Below are 6,372 nucleotides of genomic sequence, written 5' to 3'. Positions count from 1 at the left end.
CCCTGGTGTGGGAGACCCCGAACTTGGAGAGGGGCTGACGTCTGGGTCTGGACTGGAGCCGCTGACCGGAGCTCGACCAGGCACCGGTGGAGCGGACTGCTCTGGCTCCGGAGTGGAGCAGCTGACCGGAGCTGGATCAGGCACCGGTGGAGCGGACTGCTCTGGCTCCGGAGTGGAGCCGCTGACCGGAGCTGGACTGGACCCCGGTGAAGCGGATTGCTCTGGCTCCGGAGTGGAGGAGCTGACCGGAGCTGAACTGGGCACCGGTGGAGTGGACTGCTCTGGCTCCGGAGTGGAGCAGCTGACCGGTGCCGGACCAGGCACCGGTGGAACATGCACGGGCCGTGCCGGACTGGACACACGCACCACTGGCTTGGTGCGGGGAGCAGGAACGGACCGGACCGGGCTGGCGACGCGCACAACTGGCTTGGTGCGGGGAGCAGGAACGGGCCGTGCCGGACTGGCGACATGCACCACTGGCCTGGTGCGGGGAGCAGGAACAGGCCGGGCCGGGCTGGCGACACGCACCACTGGCTTGGTGCGAGGGGCAGGAACAGGCCGGACCGGGCTGGCGACGCGCACCACTGGCTTGGTGCGAGGGGCAGGAACAGGCCGGGCTGGGCTGGCGACGTGCACCACTAGCTTGGTGCGAGGAGCAGGAACAGGCCGGACCGGGCTGGCGACGCACACCACAGGCTTGGTGCGAGGGGCAGGAAGAGGCCGGTCCGGGCTGGCGACGTGCACCACTAGCTTGGTGCGAGGGGCAGGAACAGGCCGGACCGGGCTGGCGACGCGCACCACTGGCTTGGTGCGAGGGGCAGGAACAGGCCGGGCTGGGCTGGCGACGTGCACCACTAGCTTGGTGCGAGGAGCAGGAACAGGCCGGACCGGGCTGGCGACGCACACCACAGGCTTGGTGCGAGGGGCAGGAACAGGCCGGACCGGGCTGGCGACGCGCACCACTGGCTTGGTGTTAGGAGCAGGAACAGGCCGGGCCGGGCTGGCGACGCGCACCACTAGCTTGGTGCGAGGGGCAGGAACAGGCCGGACCGGGCTGGCGACGCGCACCACTGGCTTGGTGTTAGGAGCAGGAACAGGCCGGGCCGGGCTGGCGACGCGCACCACTAGCTTGGTGCGAGGGGCAGGAACAGGCCGGGCCGCGCTGGCGACGCGCACCACAGGCTTGGTGCGAGGGGCAGGAACAGGCCGGGCCGGGCTGGCGACGCGCACCACAGGCTTGGTGCGAGGGGTAGGAACAGGCCGGGCTGGCCTGGCGACGCGCACCACTGGCTTGGTGCGAGGGGCAGGAACAGGCCAGGCCGGGCCGGGCTGGCGACGCGCACCACTGGCTTGGTGCGAGGAGCAGGAACAGGCCGGTCCGGGCTGGCGACGCGTACCACTGGCTTGGGGCGAGGGGCAGGAACGGGTCGGGCCGTACTGGGAACACGCACCACTGGCATAGTGCGGGAAGCAGGAACGGGCCGGACCGGACTGGCGACATGCACCACTTGCTTGGTGCGAGGAGCGGGACTGGGTTCCCTTATTAACCCCCGCTCCTTCTGCTGCCTAACCAGCTCCTCTCGCCGTGCCTCTACACTTTCCTTCTCCCTTATAGCCTCCTGTAGCGCCTCCCTCTGACCGAATAACTCCTGCTCCCTCTGAACCAATAGCCCCCGTAACATGGTGGCCTCCTCTCCTAACCTGCAGATCCGCCCTGTCGCGGCCTCCTGCTGCCTCGTCGTCCACACCGTGTGCCCCCCTCCAAAATGTTGTTGGGGTTGCCTCTCGGGTCTCCGTCGTCGGCACTGTTGGCGCCATTTCTCCTCTCCTACCTGGGCATCCTCCTTCATCGCCTTCCGGTAACGGACGGCCTCCTCCTCCGTAATTCTCCCCCAACCGAGGAGGACATCTACTAATGTAACCTCCTGTTGAATTCCCAGCGTTTTCTCCTGAACACACTGCTTGGTCCTCGTTTGGTGGGATCTTCTGTCACGGTCCTTTACAGATGGGACGGACCAAGGCACAGAGTGATATGCGTACATGTTTATTTTTCCGAATAAACACAATGACAAAACAACAAACGACACGTGAAGTCCAAGGTACACAAAACAAACATACCTAACACGGAACAAGATCCCACAACCCACTAGTGCCAATAGGCTACCTAAGTATGGTCCCCAATCAGAGACAACGAGCTACAGCTGCCTCTGATTGGGAACCACACCGGCCAACATAGATCTACACGATCTAGATCTAAACATAGAAAATGCAACATAGAACATACTACACAGAAAATACACACCCTGACTCAACAAATACGAGTCCCCAGAGTCAGGGCGTGACATGAAGTTACGTTTTAGCCTCCGTAGTGTCCTAGTGTAGTGGGACTAAGCCTCCGTAGTGTCCTAGTGTAGTGGGACTAAGCCTCCGTAGTGTCCTAGTGTAGTGGGACTAAGCCTCCGTAGTGTCCTAGTGTAGAGGGACTAAGCCTCCGTAGTGTCCTAGTGTAGTGGGACTAAGCCTCCGTAGTGTCCTAGTGTAGAGGGACTAAGCCTCCGTAGTGTCCTAGTGTAGTGGGACTAAGCCTCCGTAGTGTCCTAGTGTAGTGGGACTAAGCCTCCGTAGTGTCCTAGTGTAGTGGGACTAAGCCTCCGTAGTGTCCTAGTTGCTGTGTCTGTTACTGTGTCTGTTGCTGTGTCTGTTGCTGTGTCTGTTACTGTGTCTGTTACTGTGTCTGTTACTGTGTCTGTTACTGTGTATGTTGCTGTGTCTGTCACTGTGTCTGTTACTGTGTATGTTGCTGTGTCTGTTACTGTGTATGTTACTGTGTCTGTTACTGTGTCTGTTGCTGTGTCTGTTACTGTGTATGTTGCTGTGTCTGTCACTGTGTCTGTCACTGTGTCTGTTACTGTGTATGTTGCTGTGTCTGTTACTGTGTCTGTTACTTTGTCTGTTGCTGTGTCTGTTGCTGTGTCTGTTACTGTGTCTGTTACTGTGTCTGTTAATGTGTCTGTTGCTGTGTATGTTGCTGTGTCTGTTACTGTGTCTGTTACTGTGTATGTTACTGTGTTTGTTGCTGTGTCTGTTACTGTGTCTGTTACTGTGTCTGTTACTGTGTCTGTTGCTGTGTCTGTTGCTGTGTCTGTTACTGTGTCTGTTACTGTGTCTGTTACTTTGTATGTTGCTGTGTCTATCTGTCTGTCGGTTAATGTGTCTGTTACTGTGTCTGTTGCTGTGTCTGTTACTGTGTCTGTTACTGTGGCTGTTAATGTGTCTGTTGCTGTGTATGTTGCTGTGTCTGTTACTGTGTCTGTTACTGTGTATGTTGCTGTGTCTGTTACTGTGTCTGTTACTGTGTATGTTGCTGTGTCTGTTGCTGTGTCTGTTACTGTGTCTGTTACTGTGTCTATTACTGTGTATGTTGCTGTGTCTGTTACTGTGTCTGTTGCTGTGTCTGTTACTGTGTCTGTTGCTGTGTCTATCTGTCTGTCGGTTAATGTGTATGTCACTGTGTCTGTTGCTGTGTCTGTTGCTGTGTCTGTTACTGTGTCTGTTGCTGTGTCTGTTACTGTGTCTGTTACTGTGTCTGTTACTGTGTCTGTTACTGTGTCTGTTGCTGTGTCTGTTACTGTGTCTGTCACTGTGTATGTTACTGTGTATGTTGCTGTGTCTGTTACTGTGTCTGTTACTGTGTCTGTTACTGTGTTTGTTACTGTGTCTGTTGCTGTGTCTGTTGCTGTGTATTTTACTGTGTCTGTTACTGTGTCTGTTACTGTGTATGTTGCTGTGTCTATCTGTCTGTCGGTTAATGTGTCTGTTAATGTGTCTGTTACTGTGTCTGTTACTGTGTCTGTCACTCTGTCTGTTACTGTGTATGTTGCTGTGTCTGTTACTGTGTCTGTTACTGTGTTTGTTACTGTGTCTGTTGCTGTGTCTGTTGCTGTGTCTGTTACTGTGTATGTTGCTGTGTCTGTCACTGTGTCTGTTACTGTGTCTGTCACTGTGTCTGTTACTGTGTCTGTTACTGTGTCTGTTACTGTGTCCGTTACTGTGTCTGTTGCTGTGTCTGTTGCTGTGTCTGTTGCTGTGTCTGTTACTGTGTCTGTTACTGTGTATGTTACTGTGTATGTTACTGTGTATGTTGCTGTGTCTATCTGTCTGTCGGTTAATGTGTCTGTTACTGTGTCTGTTAATGTGTCTGTTACTGTGTCTGTTACTGTGTTTGTTACTGTGTCTGTTGCTGTGTCTGTTGCTGTGTCTGTTACTGTGTATGTTGCTGTGTCTGTCACTGTGTCTGTTACTGTGTATGTTGCTGTGTCTGTTACTGTGTCTGTTACTGTGTCTGTTACTGTGTCTGTTACTGTGTCCGTTACTGTGTCTGTTGCTGTGTCTGTTGCTGTGTCTGTTACTGTGTCTGTTACTGTGTATGTTGCTGTGTCTGTTTCTGTGTCTGTTACTGTGTCTGTTACTGTGTATGTTGCTGTGTCTGTTTCTGTGTCTGTTACTGTGTCTGTTACTGTGTCTGTTAATGTGTATGTTGCTGTGTATGTTGCTGTGTCTGTTACTGTGTCTGTTACTGTGTCTGTTACTGTGTATGTTGCTGTGTCTGTTACTGTGTCTGTTGCTGTGTCTGTTGCTGTGTCTGTTGCTGTGTCTGTTACTGTGTCTGTTACTGTGTATGTTACTGTGTATGTTGCTGTGTCTATCTGTCTGTCGGTTAATGTGTCTGTTACTGTGTCTGTTGCTGTGTCTGTTACTGTGTATGTTGCTGTGTCTGTCACCGTGTCTGTTACTGTGTCTGTGTCTGTGTCTGTTGCTGTGTCTGTTACTGTGTCTGTTACTGTGTCTGTTACTATGTATGTTACTTTGTATGTTACTGTGTCTGTTATGTCGGCGAGCGACTGCATGTTGGAAACAAGTGGAAAACAACCAGACACACTGTCTCTATCCAAAACCCTGTTCCCCTTGTAGTGCCCTAACCGTTGTATCCAAAATGGCACCCTGTTCCCCTTGTAGTGCCCTAACCGTAGTATCCAAAATGGCACCCTGTTCCCCTTGTAGTGCCCTAACCGTAGTATCCAAAATGGCACCCTGTTCCCCTTGTAGTGCCCTAACCGTAGTATCCAAAATGGCACCCTGTTCCCCTTGTAGTGCCCTAACCGTAGTATCCAAAATGGCACCCTGTTTCCCTTGTAGTGCCCTAACCGTAGTATCCAAAATGGCACCCTGTTTCCCTTGTAGTGCCCTAACCGTAGTATCCAAAATGGCACCCTGTTCCCCTTGTAGTGCCCTAACCGTAGTATCCAAAATGGCTGCCTGTTATCTACAGTGCATTACTTTTAGTATGGGAAGGAGGGTGCCGTTTCCGATGCAGACGCTGAAAAAGCTGCTGCCATCTGTAGTTTATGTTAGGATTCAAGTGGCACCCTATTCCCTATGAAGGGTAGGACCCTGGTCAGCAGCAGTAGAACACCTCCTGTCATTGGACCACCACCATCAGACTGAAGTCAGATCGACACTGCATGACGCGTCAGTGCAAAGAGTACATCCCTTCTCCCTTCTCCCTGTCCTGTTTCATTCCAACGATGGCGCAGTGCGTCCATTCCTTATATAGAACCCTACAAGCCCTGGTCAAAAGTAGTGTACTTCATAGGGCATACTGTGTCATTTGGGACGAGGGCTCTCTCTTCAGAAAGGAAAAGATTGGACCACACGGGTCCACACTCGGCTATGAACCATGTCATCCAAGTCATGTTTTAGAAGTGTTACGTTTTCTGTGTTTCCCAGACTTTTATTTTCTTTATTTTTGCCATTATTTAACCAAGTGAATCATTCAGAATACAGTATATCATCTTTCACAAATAACGAGAGGAAGCCCTAGTCCCGTACACAGATCATTTTTAGTCCTGTCCTCAAAAACCTATTTCAATGGATTCCATTTCCATTGAGCATGCTTTTTAATCCAGGACTAGAGTTGAGATTAATCTGTGTCTTCCAGGGAAACAGGCCCCCATTGTGTTTTGACACAGTAAGCCTGTATTTATTTAAACTACTGTAGATTTTGAAAGGGGGAAAAAAAAAACGACTGCAATACTGTATCTAATTGTGGAGTCTTGGTTGGTGCTGTTGCCTGTAGGGAGCGAGGCTACGTCGACTGGGGGGGCAAATTATGACACATGCTGCTACACCACTGTGACGCCGATGCGGCATGACCTCACAAAGGGTCAGTGTTCTGCATACTGCCTCTCCATTCCAGGCCTGGATTCAAACAGTATTCAAATCATTCAAATACTCTCCTGGGCGTTTGCTTGAGCCTGCCCGGATTGCCGGATGGGCAGAGTTGAAGATTTTAGGACTGTTCCATTCGATTGA

The sequence above is a fragment of the Coregonus clupeaformis genome, unplaced genomic scaffold, assembly GCF_020615455.1.
Source record: "Coregonus clupeaformis isolate EN_2021a unplaced genomic scaffold, ASM2061545v1 scaf1171, whole genome shotgun sequence".
Lineage (NCBI taxonomy): Eukaryota > Metazoa > Chordata > Actinopteri > Salmoniformes > Salmonidae > Coregonus > Coregonus clupeaformis.
Note: the sequence above shows the minus strand (reverse complement) of the source record.